This window comes from Ictalurus furcatus, chromosome 27, assembly GCF_023375685.1.
Source record: "Ictalurus furcatus strain D&B chromosome 27, Billie_1.0, whole genome shotgun sequence".
Taxonomy (NCBI): Eukaryota; Metazoa; Chordata; class Actinopteri; order Siluriformes; family Ictaluridae; genus Ictalurus; species Ictalurus furcatus.
Window position 1 is genome coordinate 4,097,133 of NC_071281.1, and position 16,946 is coordinate 4,114,078.

Below are 16,946 nucleotides of genomic sequence, written 5' to 3' on the forward strand. Positions count from 1 at the left end.
CCATCGTCTCTTTTTCTTTTTCCCTCAGTCTCATCTTGTCCCCTGCTGCTTCGCTTCCCAAAGCTGAGCTGTAATTGACGCAGTCTTTTCATCTTCGTCTGTGTCAGTAAAGAAAGTAAACAGTTGATATTCAATTTATTGATATATATTGATATTCGGAGGCGCTTGCAATAAATCGTTCAAAAATTACTGCAGATTTTCCGCAGATTTGGGCCGAGACGCGTCGTGCCCCGTCGTCACAACGCGCATTCAGCCAAAGCCCTCTTCGATTCACGTGCGTCGAACAAGAGTGCAGCTAAAAGGTCTCGTTTACCAACAAACATCGCTGCGAAAGATAATTGCGTGCAACTGCGATGTCGCTGATTCAAGTAGTTTTCCGCCCAAAAAAAACGAATTTTGAAAACATCCGCGGTAAAATCAAGCATTTTTGGACGCAACATTCGCAAAAATACCTCAGCGAAATCCTGTACAGACTGATTAATCCGGATTCATCTTCTTCCTCAACGTTTTTGGCCTTCCATCTACACCGAGACAGTCTATTTTGTCCAGCGAAAAACTGAAAAATATTATTCAAAAGCGATCTTTTTAATCGTGTGACGCAGTCTTCCGACCCGTTCAACTCGAAACAAGCAAGATGGTGGACGATGCTGTAGTGCGGTTGTCCGTTTAACTGCGCTTGTCCTCGATATCGATAAGAGATGGAAATGAAACAAACCCCTGACGGAAACGACGCGGGCCGAAGCTTTTTATGTTTTTGGAAAACGTTTGAAAACACCAGCTGAGACATAGAGCGTTTTAAGTACACTGAAAATGCATGTTTCAGACCTATCTGGAGTAATGTAGATCTAGCATGAGGGTTCTTCCGTTGTCCCTCTTGAGATTCCCTACTTAGAACCCTGCAACAAGAGTATTTCTATATGGAATCCTCTGTTGCTTAAAGAACCCTTGAAGAAGTCTTTTCTTTTAATGAGTGTACGCAGTACTCGTAGCTCCAGGCCAAACACCAAAAGAAGCAAGCAACAGAGACAATTACAGCCTCATTAGCAGTCCCTGGGATTTGAACTTCAGAACCTTCAGGCCATTTTCATCTGTTGCTGCTTCAGTGGTTACGATCTCTTGCACTTGTGCTTGAGTGAAAAAGAAATCTTCCGAAGCGTTCAAATTTTTAAAGCTTAAAAATAGCGTCCTCATAGTTACACGTATGATTCTGGTGTACATATAGTGTACTCTATGACAATGTCCATTGTTAAAAGCGCTATATAAATAAAATTGAATTGACCTTGATGTCGAAATATATGCTGTGATGTGATGTGACTTCAAAGATTTCTGCTGTGCTTTGTTCTATTTATAACAAGGATTTCTGTCACAAATAAATCTACAGGTCGCTAAAAATACAATGGAAGACAATGAGAAGCCTTTGACGAAGGACTGTATTGTGGGACGGTTATATTACAGAAAATCAAAAACACTCGCGATGATGAAAGTGGATGCTGGGTAGTGTGTACTGTGTGTTTTATTAAAATTGCAAGGCCTATCCCATAACACTTTGAAACCTGAATACCTGCGTGTGCAAGGCACAATTTGATGACAGGCGTGTCTCAGAGACGCCCTACCGATTTTCCACCTGGGACATCTGGCATGTGACATCGAAAAGCTACATCTTTGATCTTGGAAGACAAATGTCTGCCATCTGCTAATCAGCTTTGAGAACGAGCCACGGTTAGCATGTGTAGAAGTGGCTAGCTGCACGCTTCTGTGTGGACTGTGTCATTTTTAAAAAATACTGTACTCTGATACTTTTGTGTATATTTATCGTCAAATTTTCACATTGGACATTTTTTTTATAGACGTCTGAAATCATGAAGACATTGGATAATAACAGCTTTAAAACCGTGTATCATGTACCGAAGGTATATGCGGAAGCAATCGCAGATTTTCAACGTTTTATTATATAAACCAACCAAAACACAAAGGATACTTAGACTGATGCAAAACACTGTGGTACAGACTACACAACAAAACTAACAAGACCAAAACACAGTAACATGGAACACGGTAGTCCAAGACAAACATAAGACAGGGAAGCAGTGCAAACAATGGCTATATATATATAAGTCTGCTGTGATTCAGGTGCAGGTGGTCATGTGACATATTGTAGTACAGTGCAGTGGCTGATGGGAACTGAAGTCCAGAGTTACCTCCTTGATATATGACACCGTGTCAGCGGGCTGTTTTTGTTTGTGTTAAACAGTTTAGTAACATAACGCTAATCGTATTCTGGGTACAGTCGGTAGTACCCGCTCTCCTTCCTCTCTCATCTCCATCTCTCCATCGTCTCTTTTTCTTTTTCCCTCAGTCTCATCTTGTCCCCTGCTGCTTCGCTTCCCAAAGCTGAGCTTTATTTGACGCAGTCTTTTCATCTTCGTCTGTGTCAGTAAAGAAAGTAAACAATTGATATTCAATTTATTGATATATATTGATATTCGGAGGCGCTTGCAATTAATCGTTCAAAATTACTGCAGATTTTCCGCAGATTTTGGCCAAGACGCGTCATGCGTCATAGACGTCTGAAATAATTTTCTCTCACAGGTCCAAGCAGAACCCACGAAAAAAAAAGCCTAGCAGTCAATGCTAAGCGTAAAAACAGTGTAAGTTTAGTCCTACTGAGTTTTTTAATTAATTATTAAACCACAGATCTGAGGTAAACGTTGACGTTCCTGATGATTCGGTGCCATTTCCACTGTCACTGTGATTGTCTGAATGAAGTAATGGCTGCCAGAAGAAAGAGCAAAACAAAATGGCAGAACGTCTCATTATTATAATTCTCACACAGAACTTTTGCATCACCATGTTCATAATCATGTTGGTTTTTTTTTAAAATAAATATAAAAGTCTACCGTTAGCTAATCAGCTTTAAGAACTAGCCACAATTAGCATGTATAGCAACAGCTAGCTGTGCTGTACGTTTATGCATGGACCGAGTGGTACTACTGTTTTATACAGGATCACAGTTCACTGGGTTTATGTATGACATCAAATTTTCACACTGAACATTATTCTGTGGTGTTTATGATACCACATCTCTGACAACTCCAAGCTGCAACTCAATGTCGTCAATATGGCAGAACCTTACATATTCCACAGACAAAGAGCTAGCAAACAATGCTAAATGTAAGTACAGTGTAATTTTAGTCATGCCAAGGCTTTTTTTTAGCCATTTCGTCACAGACCTGAGGTAAATGTTGATGTTCTGAATGATTATGTCCAATTTCCACTGCCATAGCGACTGTCTGTAAGTGTAAAACACTTAATGGCTATGTGCTCTCTAATTAAAAACATTAGCTAGCATAGGCAGCTAATAGGCACACACATTCACAAATTTATTTGAAACCCACTATCCAGCCTTACGTTGTGAACTTTAGAAGCAAGACCTAAAAGCCAATAAGAAGAAATTATTTTTTTCAAAATGGAGGAACTTCCAATTATTATAATGCTATAATGCCAAACTTATGCCTCACTAATTTCTTTATCATATTTTCTGAATGTGACAGCCTGCCAACAGCTAATCAGTTTTGAGAACTAAGCACGGCTGATCGTGGCTTGCTGCACATTTCTGTGTGGACTGAATTGTTTATTTTATATGGTATTGTTATTTTTATAGTGGATGAGTTCACTGTCTTTATTTTTTAATGTGAAATTTACACTTTTTTTTTTGCTGTGGTATTAATGATTTCTGAAGTGTGAACTCTCTTATGGCTCCAAGCTGCGACGCAGTGTTGTCAATATGGCAGAACCCATGGAAAAGGAGTTAGCAGTCAATGCTAAGTGTAAGTACTGGGTCATTCAGTAAATGTTGACGTAAATGATCTGAGGTAAATGTTGACGTTCCTGATAATTCTGTCCCATTTTCAATGTCACAGAGACTGTCTATGTATAAAAACACTTAATAGCTAGTCGAAGACGTTAGCTAGCGTAGACCTAGGCTTCGCAACAACTCGAATTCAGCATTTTTATTTTAAACTCACCATCCAAACCTGAATTTGTAAACATTAGAGACAAGACCAAACGAGGAGAAGAAAAAGAGAAATAACATACTAATTAATATTTGCCAAAAAAAATATGGCCTCTTATGTTTGTTTAAATAGGACAGGGCACAAATCTCTAGAGCACTAATGTGGACCTACCTAGGCAGCCTCTTTTAGAATGGAAAGAATTGGTAGTGGCTAACGATACCAGTATAATGGCGGTGAAAATTGTGCTGTTGATTATCGGCACGTTGGCCAGAGTCAAACTGAATACATGTGAAATGTGTTGCTTAGCGTGAATTGTGTAATTGTTAACCCAGTATGTGTTTCCCCATTACAGCGAGCACCAGCTTGTTGGCATTGTGTAAATTTTTTCAGAGAACCTGAATCATGTACAGTATGCTCACATAGACACGCTGAGACACTCCACCTGGACACACCCCCACTTATCTAAGTAATCACTGCAAACATGTGACAAAGTGGCACGCGGGCACGTCCCCTGCGCATTCCACGCGTACTTTGCATTACTGTACGAATCTCGCCCTGACAGCGAGAAAACAACACGAACATCGTTGTTCCGCAACGACATCGTCTAATGGATGAACACCAGAGATAGAGAAGAACATGGTGTTAATGGTGGTAAGAGATAGAAGCCCAGGGGTGTCATCTGAAAGTTTTGTAACACTAACAAATTCTCTCAAATTCCCTGGGTGACTAGGAACAAGAAATTGTTCAAGCATGACTTCCTGTTTCACAAGGATATAAATATGAGGTAACACATAAGCTGAATTCTATTTTTGATTTCTAATTTCTACAAAAAAACCCAAAAAAAACGTTTGTGTAGATTAGGGGTTAAGAGTAACTTCAGAGTTGCACTCTCCAGGTCTATTTTTTTTTTTTTTAAATAATTGATATAATTAGATCATTTAATTTATACTCTAAAAGTAAGGTACGTTTTATCTTGAACCTCATTAGTATAATAACCCCGTTGCCCCCAGGGATCATTCACATGGTCTATGAAGGTGCCAAGCTGGAAACCGATCAATCAGTGAAGATTACAGGTTTTTAAAATATGCCGTGTTATGATTACACTTTTTAAATGGACGTATTTGAGTCTGGCGACTAGCGTCACTCCCGCTCGGGCGATGCGACTTCCTGTTGAAATTCCTGTGATTTCGGGGAATCTGTAAATGTAATATCAGCGGGACACAAAAGTCACCCAATAGCAGAATATTTCTAATAATTGAGAAGAATGAGATGTACGTATTTAAAAAACAGATTTACATTTACATGTATTCATTTAGCAGACGCTTTTATCCGAAGCGACTTACAAATGAGAAAATACAAGCAAAGCGATATATCAAGCAGAGAACAATACAAGTAGTGCTACTGTACAGGATCTGTTAATTGATTTCCAGAAGAAGCAAAGTGAGTAGAGTAGAGGTGTAAGTGCCAGAGTTATTTTTTTTGTTTTTTTTTCATGGGTTAGTTAGGTGTTCACGGAAGAGGTGGGTCTTTATCTTTAGCTGTTTTTTTGAAGATAGTGACAGATTCTGTGGTCCGGATTGAGGTTGGAAGTTCATTCCACCAATGCGGAACCGATAGTGTGAATGTTCTGGAAAGGGATCTTGAGCCACACTGAGTAGGCACTACTCAGTAAGCATCGGTCGCTAATCGATCACAGATTGCGTGAGGGAACGTAAGCCTTCAGGAGAGTGTTGAGGTATGGGGGTGCTGATCCAGACAAGGTCTTGTAGGTGAGCATCAAGGCCTTGAATTTGATGCGGGCGGCTACAGGAAGCCAGTGGAGGGAGATGAAGAGGGGTGTGACATGAGTCGTTTTGAGCTGGTTGAAGACGAGGCGTGCTGCTGCATTCTGAATCATCTGGAGGGGTTTGATGGAGCTGGCTGGGAGGCCCGAGAGTATTGAATTGCAGTAGTCCAGTTTTGAGATAACAAGAGCCTGGACTAGTAGTTGTGTAGCTTGTTCGGTGAGGTAGGGTCTAATTCTCTTGATGCTGTACAGGATAAACCTACAGGACCATGCAGTTGTTGATATGTGGTCTGTAAAGCTCAAGCTGTCTTCAAGAATCAAGAAGATTTAACATTGAAATTGCTATATAATTGACTGTGAATCCATGTGAGAATTGAAGTGACATTTTTTTTTTGTCATGGGAAATGCTCACATGATCAGGGTGTGTCTGAAATAAACAGACTCGGAGACAGGCACGCAGGAGCCGCTCCCAAATTAAACAGAACTGCAAACATCCCGAGCATTGCAGGGAAGGTCCGACTTTCATCATCCTTGCCTGGAATTTTCCCTCAGACCTGTCAAAAAAAAACAAAAAAAAAAAACTCCTGAGATGGGAGGATTTAGCGAAGCACATCTTTCACAAAAACGGATGATGGAATCACAGCTAGATATGTGGGAGAAATGTGATATGTCTTCATTTGATATTCTGTAAGATATGTCTTCATGTGCAGTACATGTTCCAATTCAAATACATCTACCTCGTTTTAACGAGGTACAAACAAAATATAAAACAAGACTCACTAGAACCCAGGGATAGACGAACATAAATATTAAACCAAACAATGCAAGACAACACGTGGAACACAGAACGTGACTATTTATACATAAGTGCTAATGCCCCAAATGTGAATCAGGTGCAAGAGACATATGACATGGTGCAGTGGCTGATGGGAAACGTAGTTTTAGTCCCTTTTCCCATATTACATGACAACGTGGTACAAATACATGCGAAGCAATATATATCCATAGTACAAAATAAGAGATGTGCAGAATGATGGCCGTTCTTTAAAAGAAATAAGCAAAAAATGAATATACTGAAAATAAAATAAACGCTGGGTTCAAAATGTTGGCGCCCCCACGATCAATGTTCCCTCTAATTTTTTACAGCACTGAGCAAATAAAGTTTTCTCCGAGTGAGAATTTCAAAACTTTGACAACTTGAGCAAAAATTTCTTCTGTGACTGCACTGGTATGTTATATGTGCATTATTATCATATATAATATATATATTATCTGTATGCTAAATTTCTCAGCCGATACGATAACCGATTATTCAAAGTGATATTGGCCGATACCGATACCGATACCGATAGTTCTGCCTTTTATACCTTCTTTTAAATTAATCATGATTAATTTAAAAGAATTCTGAAAGAAATGCAAATAAAAACTTTATTCTCTCCATTTCAACACGTTGTTTCACAGTAACTGGTCTCATAAACAGAAAACACATCACTCTAACATGAACACATGAACTCAATTCTGAAGATTAAAGTAAGATTATTAACTTATTGAATGTTATTCATTCATATTAACATTAACTGAATTCTCAAAAACCTCCTGGTAGACTTCACATTCACTCACCACAAACAAAAACATTTCTACTTCATCACTGAACATCAAACTGGTAATATTTAATATCAACTTTTTTATATATTAACATTAACTGGATATGAAATATACTACTCTACAAATATATTTGTCTGTGTAATATATACATTTTTGTCAATTCATCTTCAACTTAAACCTTTCAACGGTGTACTGGCCCTTTAATTCAGGGCGAGCGGGCATCGGTTGGGGGGGTTGGGGGGGCGATTGGGGGTACGAGGATTGACTCGACGCCGAGACTTCTGCATCGTAAAATTTACTTCTGGTGTAAAAGTTTTTCAGTGCAGAGATTACCGAGATTACAAACTGCAGTTTTGTCGTCATTCCACCCAAGAGACATCATCTTTACACACAGCACAAAATCAATGTGTTTTCCCGCCCTCCTTTGATTGACAGGATATAAAATCGGCCCGGATCATCGGATGTTTTTAAACTACCGGCCGATAGCCGACAGCGGAAAAATAGCCTTTATTGGCCGAGCCCGATTATTGGCCGATACATCGGTGCATCTCTAATATATATATATATTATGCGCATTTGTGGAAGGCGTCTCTCAGAGCAGCATCTGAAAAACACAGATTGGAAAATAATAGATAATACACCACAAAAACCACCACATGATTACAGCAATAATTAAGGAAAAAAGTATTGTTAGGCTCTAAACAACTCAAAGTATCTTCTGTCTGTTTAACTTCAGTGATTATAGACCTTATATTATAGACTGCATTTTTACGAAGGGTGCCAATATTTCTGGACAGCACTGCAGGACTAATAGTTGGCACAGTGTTACAGGGGGTAGTGTTGCTGTCTCAGAGATTCAGGGTCCCGGTTCGATGCTGAGCTCATATTCCTATCTGTGTGGAGTTTCTCATGATCTCCCCACGACTGTGTGGGTTTCCTCCTGGTTCTGTGGTTTCCTCCTGCCTCCCAAAAAACATGCAAGTAAGTGGATTGGCTGTGCCAAATTGCCCATGGGATTAAATGGGTGTGCTTGTGTGACATGTGCTTGTAAATGTCATTGTCTGAAGTTTGTTTGTACAACACCTTTTTTCCATTTAAGATGTGTTTATTTGATTTCATAAGAATTTCTTGTTTACAACCTATCTTCACACGTACACGCACGCACAACTCTCAGGCTACTCTTTACCAGTCTATGTAAGGAGCGTGTGGTTTTTACTCTCACGCAGCCAGGAGCATGCACTCAGATGCAGAGAGATGAGTAAAGCTGATTGAGATGGTAGCAGGATGCACTGCTTAGAACTTTGAGAGTGGAATTGGTCAGAATTTCTTCAGGAGTGGGCGAGATTGATCAGAATTCCTTTTGTAAGCTGGTGGAATTGGTCAGAATTTCTTTTTGAGAGCAGGCAAGATTGGTGAGAATTCCTACAGAAGAGGGAAGGATTGATAAGAGTGGGGAGGATTGGTGAGATTTCCTTCAGGAGTGGGTGAGGTTGGTGAGAATTCCTATGAGAGTGGGCAGGATTGGTCAGAACTCCTTCAGGAACAGGTGGAATTAACCAAACTTCCTATGAGAGCGGGTAGTATTGGTCAGAATTCCTCCGAGAATGTGTAGGATTGGTCAGAATTCCAATGAAAACAGGTGGAATTGGTCAGGATTCTTATGAGAGTGGGTGGGATTGGTAAGGAAGACTTCAAGAGCAAGAGGGATTGATCAGAATTCTTTTTGGAGGGGGCAGAAAAGGTCAGAATTCCTTTGGGATGGGGCTGGAGTGGGATGAATAAAACAGGCCCATACACACCTCTTTATCAGTTCCAGGAACTCTGCGAGATGACTGGTTGCTTAAAATGATGAAGTTTGCCCTGTAGCAAATTTCATATTTCAGTAATTTGATGAGCTAAAGGAAACTGAATCTTTACTTTAATCTGTACACAGAGCAGTTTAATAGCTTGGCTATCAAACCTGACTATAAAATAATATTTGTCATTTAACCTGTTAGACTCCGTTGAACTTTTACTACACCCGAGACTAAAAAGTGAGCATTTCTACATAACCACCTCATCTGCAGGTGATTATTTACTTATTTAACTTTTTCATTCAGTTCATTTTTCTTACTCTATTTCACCTTTTAAGTTTGGTACACACCCTGAATTCCAGTTTGTGCGTTATATATTTACAAATGGCAAGGAATAAAACATGGGCCATGCCATAATCAATGACGGGGTGGTGTGATGTGTCCCGATGTGAAGCAGTTTTAAGGCAGAGGTGACATCAGTGTTAAGGCGGGTGGTTACATGATGAGACTCCTTCCACTAATCTTAAATAAACATCTCCTTAAAGAAAATTGCATTATATGAACAATTGCACAGGTTTTTCTAATCCGTAGACGTGCACCATCCGCCGTTAGAGTGACTATGCATGAGCTGTTACTATAGAAACAGTAACGTATTAGAACGAGCACCTTAATATAAAGCTGTGATTTGCACCTGCAGTGAGAGGATGAACTTGTCACGGTCACTGCCACTGTTGTCATTGTGAACCATTATATCCAGTTGTCAACTTTTCCTTTCTGAGCCAAAACGGTGTCAAGCCTAATGCCTGAAATATGTGCCCATCCTTGTTCATTAAAAAAAAAAAAAAAAATGCTGGTGCCACACCTGGTGTAATTGTTTTCTCAGAAGTGCAGTCTCTGTTTTTGCCCTAGGCAAGTTGTGTCAAACGAGATCAAAGTGTGATAATGATTTCTCTTTGCTTGGATTTACAGCCTTTACACACCAAATCCTCAGAGATTTATGTTAATGTATTACATATTCTCATGACTTACAGGCAATATTGGCTATGAAAGATCATTTGTTTTATGAGAGCCTGCTGTCAGATTTGAAGTGAAGAAGTTTCCTCTCTTTTTCCAAAGTTTCAGGTCCTATATACCCAGGGCTCTATGTTCTCTGGTCCTATATACCCAGGGCTCTATGTTCATTGGTCCTATATACCCAGGGCTCTATGTTCACTGGTCCTATATACCCAGGACTCTATGTTCTCTGGTCCCTATATACCCAGGACTCTATGTTCTCTGGTCCCTATATACCCAGGGCTCTATGTTCTCTGGTTCTATATACCTAGGGCTCTATGTTTTCTGGTCCTATATACCCAGGGCTCTATGTTCTCTGGTCCTATATACCCAGGACTCTATGTTCTCTGGTCCCTATATACCCAGGGCTCTATGTTCTCTGGTTCTATATACCTAGGGCTCTATGTTTTCTGGTCCTATATACCCAGGGCTCTATGTTTTCTGGTCCTATATACCCAGGGCTCTATGTTTTCAGGTCCTATATACCCAGGGCTCTATGTTCATTGGTCCTATATACCCAGGGCTCTATGTTCATTGGTCCTATATACCCAGGGCTCTATGTTCTCTGGTCCTATATACCCAGGGCTCTATGTTCTCTGGTCCTATATACCCAGGGCTCTATGTTCACTGGTCCTATATACCCAGGGCTCTATGTTGTCTGGTCCTATATACCCAGGGCTCTATGTTCTCTGGTCCTATATACCCAGGGCTCTATGTTCACTGGTCCTATATACCCAGGGCTCTATGTTCACTGGTCCTATATACCCAGGGCTCTATGTTCACTGGTCCTATATACCCAGGGCTCTATGTTCACTGGTCCTATATACCCAGGGCTCTATGTTCTCTGGTCCTATATACCCAGGGCTCTATGTTCACTGGTCCTATATACCCAGGGCTCTATGTTCACTGGTCCTATATACCCAGGGCTCTATGTTCATTGGTCCTATATACCCAGGGCTCTATGTTCACTGGTCCTATATACCCAGGGCTCTATGTTCATTGGTCCTATATACCCAGGGCTCTATGTTTTCTGGCCCTATATACCCAGGGCTCTATGTTCACTGGTCCTATATACCCAGGGCTCTATGTTCATTGGTCCTATATACCCAGGGCTCTATGTTCACTGGTCCTATATACCCAGGGCTCTATGTTCATTGGTCCTATATACCCAGGGCTCTATGTTTTCTGGTCCTATATACCCAGGGCTCTATGTTCACTGGTCCTATATACCCAGGACTCTATGTTCTCTGGTCCCTATATACCCAGGGCTCTATGTTCTCTGGTTCTATATACCTAGGGCTCTATGTTTTCTGGTCCTATATACCCAGGGCTCTATGTTTTCAGGTCCTATATACCCAGGGCTCTATGTTCTCAGGTCCCTAAATACCCAGGGGTCTATGTTCTCTGGTCCTATATACCCAGGGCTCTATGTTCTCAGGTCCTATATACCCAGGGCTCTATGTTCTCAGGTCCCTAAATACCCAGGGGTCTATGTTCTCTGGTCCTATATACCCAGGGCTCTATATTTACAGGACTTTAGTTCTCACTATATATTGAGGGCTCTGTGTTTCCAGTTCTCTTTATTACCAGATATATATGGTCCTATATTCCCAGTGCTGTATGTATTTAAATCATGCTGAGGTAGTGTATTTACATTCCTACAATAACAATATAACTTTCAGATCTTCTTGGTGTGGTATTCCATCATTCTTCGCTCTAATCCCTAGTATATTAGATGTTATTAATCCTGTTTTGATATGGAAAATCTCGCCCTGGTTACCAACTGTTGTTTTCAAACAGTGGCCTACTTAGTAATCTTAAAGATCCGCCACACAATTGTGACTCAATCTTCTTTTATATTACATCCATGATTCATAATATTATGTCATTATACGCATTATTTCTGGACTTGTTGCACATCCACAGATATGAAGTGCAGTATGTCTCTGCGTTGGTTAACATGCACTTTCACAAAATCCCTGGTTGGACTGGATTAGTTTTAAATGTGGAACTGGGTGGCGTAATTATTACTGGAGAGAAATTGGTTTCATCTGAATCGATCATGTATGTAATTGTTTATAGACTGTGCATGGGAAAAAAATTGTAGAAACAACCCTAGGTGATATATATATATATATATATATATATATATATACTGTCTGAACTGACATGTTGATAAAGACTGCATTATGCCCTGTTAGGAAAATAGGTTTTGCACTTTTTCATCAGTATAAAGACACTTCAGGAAGCTATCTCTCAATATATATTTTCTGTCGTCTCCCACTAAAGTCTAAAATTCAGGATAATAAAATATACACAATGTTTATAAGGATGTGTCAGAGAAGCGATGCTTCCGAAGGTTTTAGGTAAGTTTGAGTTCCCAGCACAGATACAGCCTACATACATGTCATGATCATGTGACCAGTTTGTATGTAGGCTATGGTTTCAACTACTTATGAGGACAGCACTAGGCATTTGGGGGAAAAAGCTGCCATCTGTTTTAGTTAAAATGTAGACACTAGAAAAGTTTACATTCACAACTTATTATTATTTACTCTACATTACATCATTTTTTTCCTAAAATAAAGTGTTAGTTTTGAATACTCTCAAAGAAAGTGTTGTTTAGTATTTTAAAGAAAATCCCAAACCCTATATTCTCAAACCATTTATTCACAGACCCTATATTCTCAAACCCTTTATTCACAGACCCTATATTCCCAGACCCTATATTCACAGACCCTATATTCCCAGACCCTATATTCTCAAACCCTTTATTCCCAGACCCTATATTCCCAGACCCTATATTCACAGACCCTATATTCCCAGACCCTATATTCTCAAACCCTTTATTCCCATAGCATTTATTCCCAGACCTTACATTCCCTAACCCTATTTTTCCAAACACTATATTCTCAAGACCTTTATTCCCAAACCCTTTATTCTCAAACCTTTTATTCCCAAACCCTTTATTCCCAGACCCTATATTCCCAAACCATTTATTCCCAGACCCTATATTCTCAAACCCTTTATTCCCATGCCCTTTATTCTCAAATCATTTATTCCCATACCCTATATTCTCAAACCATTTATTCCCAGGCCATATATTCCCAGACCTTACATTTCCTAACCCTGTTTTCCAAAACCCTTTATTCTCAAACCATTTGTTCCCAAATCCTTTATTCCCAGACCATATATTCTCAAACCATTTATTCCCAGACCCTTGATTCTCAAACCATTTATTCCCAGACCATATATTCTCAAACCATTATTCCCAGACCCTTGATTCTCAAACCATTTATTCCCAGACCATATATTCTCAAACCATTATTCCCAGACCCTTTATTCTCAAACCCTTTATTCCCATGCCCTATATTCTCAAACCATTTATTCCCAGACTCTATATTCTCAAACCATTTATTCCCAGACTCTATACTCTCAAACCATTTATTCCCAGGACCTATATTCCCAGATCTTACATTCCCTAACCCTATTTTCCAAAACCCTTTATTCTCAAACCATTTATTCCCAAATCCTTTATTCCCAGACTCTATATTCTCAAACCATTTATTCCCAGGCCCTATATTCCTAGACCTTACATTCCCTAACCTTATTTTCCCAAACCCTTTATTCCCAGACCCTATATTGACAAACACAGTGTAAGGCGCTTCCCTTACTGTTTGTATATTTCTCAAAGATTCAAATACAGCAAACACAAAAAAAGTCTCCTAAAGGAACAGTAGAGCGGCTTTAAAAGATTTCAGACTTGTAGCCTAGAGGCAACTGAATCACCTTTCTCCGCCCCTTCTTGACCCCTAGCATGACCTTATTAATCCTTAGACAAGTCCTAATGAGTAATAGATCTGCTCCCACATTAAAAATTTCCTCGGCGTTTTATACTATCATTCCTCCTTTGTATTCTGAGTATTATAGATGTTTTTAATCACAATTTCAAAGTAGAAAATCCCAACCCTGATTATATCGTGAAACTATTCTATTCACACGGTGACATTCTGAGCAGTCTGAAAGATCTTGCACGCAACAGTGATTTTCTTAAATATCAAATTCATCTTTCATTACATCAGTCAGTGGAGGTAAAGGTCAAGACATTCTCTTGCCCTTTAAGCACTATGAGTATTGCATTCCTAGCACAGGTACAGGCATGTCATGGTCAATTGAAACACAAATTAATAAGGCCACGCCTTATTCCAAGTCTAAACCATCATTGAAATGAGGTGTGTGTAGTACACATGGCATTTTTATCGTGAGCATGGCTGTGTCTAGCTATGAGGACACGTTCATAGAGTATGAATGAACGCTAAGATCTCTGGTCTGCAGTTCTCTAGAAAAATCTTGCTTTTTAAGGATTTTGAAAAATATGCTTTATAAAGGAACTGCTCTGTATTGATATGATTCGTGGTGACACGTACATGCATTGTACAGACACTCCCATATGTGTCATTTAATACACTTTATACATTTCATGACTTATGTCATGCAAATCTAGATGTCCTCTGGTGCTACAGACGTCCTCTGGCAAAATGACTTAACAGACACAAAAAAACAATCCTATCTGAATAGCACTAAAGTCTTTCATAAAGCCAGCTCTCGTCGTGATTTCCGGCTCAGGCACACCTGATCCCGTTTCTTAAATAGCTGATGAGCAAAGACTCGTGCTGAATAATAACCCATTCCTTGTTAAACTGGCCTGTTCGGTATCAACGGGAGCACAGATTAATTACCCGCATGAAATGACTTTTCCATTTGAGTCATAGCCGTAGAGTAAGATTTGAAGGTCATGAAATTTATGTCGTTAAAAAAGTTCTATTCACTAAGCAGGAGGAGAGAATGGCGTCATGAACGGATTCGCTTCGTCGGTTTAACCATTAGCGTTTAATGTCCTGGTGTAATCACGCATTATGAGTTATGAGCCTCCACCTGAAACATTCTTCAGTGAAACATTCTTCTTGTCACGAACCATTTTTCATTGTATAGGGTTCTTGAGTTGAGCCGTATGCTTCTTTGGCGATTAATGTTTCATTATAGGTTCTTCAGAGCAGTGTATTGGTACTTCAAGGTATCATCCCTTAACAGGTGAGAGTGAACTCGATAAGGTTCTTTGTGGGACTGGAAAAGGTTCTCCTGGCAGGAATCACTCTTACGAACCTTACTTTGGTTCCTTAGCACTAACTAAAGGTTGTTTGTTTTTTTCAAAGAGGACTTATCATAACATGGTTCCTGGTGGTATGACATGGTGGCACTGCTGTGAAGAACCATTTGTGGGTTCTTTAAAGCACCAGTAAATAGAGGGTACTTTGAAGAACTTGAGAGTAAAAGGTTCTTTGTGCAACTTTAAAGCGTTCTCCTATGGTATCAGGCTGAAAAACCCTTTTTGGTTCTAATCGGAACCTTTATTTTTAAGAACGTACAGGCAGACATGCCGATCTCCAGATTCTTGGATATTTACATCTAGAACACGTCTTTTCTTACACACGTAGTATTTAAAATGTTAAAACTCAAAAGGGGGGGGGGGGGAAACACATTTATTTCACTGTTGTTGTTTTTTTTGTTGTTGTTGTTGTTGTTGACTCGGTTTTTAACCACCGTGCTATCTTCAGACTTTAACCTTAAAGTAGCCTTTAAGCTCCGCCCACTTCGCCGATGCGTCATGTCGTACCGTAAATCACTGAAAATCTTGTTTCCTGCAGTACATGTCAAATAACGTGCCATTACGGTATACACGTCAATTTCCTTTGTAAACCTTTATAAATCACCCAGGAATAAAAACATGCATTGACGGTTTTATTTATTTATTTATTTATTTAGATCTCTTTTTTTTTTTTTTGTTCATGTTCAGAAGCTCAGTTTCTACACGTTCCTGAAATCCTTCCGATCCCGGAATAACTCCCTAAGCTGTTGATGATTTATTGGATTTATTTCAGATTTCATACTGGACAAGACGACGTTTTATTACAGTGCTCGGTATTTTTAGATGTTTTTATCCGTGTGAATTTACACGCGTTCGGATATTTGATGCCACATTTGCTGTTGTGGAAAACTTCGAATACAAAAAATACCCGACTGGAAAAAGATATTTATTGGGTTGTTTTTTTTGTTTGTTTTGTTTTTTAACCCCGACCCTGTTCACCTGTTCGTTTGAATTGCTTCCAGGTGCTTTATAACAAGAGCTAGAACATTTTTTCCCCACCTCGATGGTCCAGTTGTTTAAGATGTCTAGGCCGTCCACGTTTTCTGCTTTGTTCCGCCGACTCGTAAGATAAAGCCGTTTTGCAATAAAAGTCTTCACGACGTCTTTCACTGGATATTTTTGTCATTAGCAACAGGATGAAAGCAAGAGTACGATGCCCTTTCCGAGAGAAAGAAGAAAGCATGGCTAAGTGCGTGACCGTAGATGAACTTTTAACACCTCCTAAAAACCGTCCACATGCCAGGCATTTTTAACAAAGCCAGGCGCTGTCTGTGTAAAGTAGTGCTGCTTAGAGACACTTATGTCAGGTATGGGTCACATGCACATCCAACCTGTTCTGCTAGCAAGTGCAAATTTCTGTTCGAATCCAAGAAACGAAATTATTTATGCCAACTCGGCCACACCTTATTACTGGATTCTGAGATAGCGGAAGTTGCTATGCAAATCACATTATGCTAATGTGTAGTGAAGTTTTGACCTTAGGATCATCG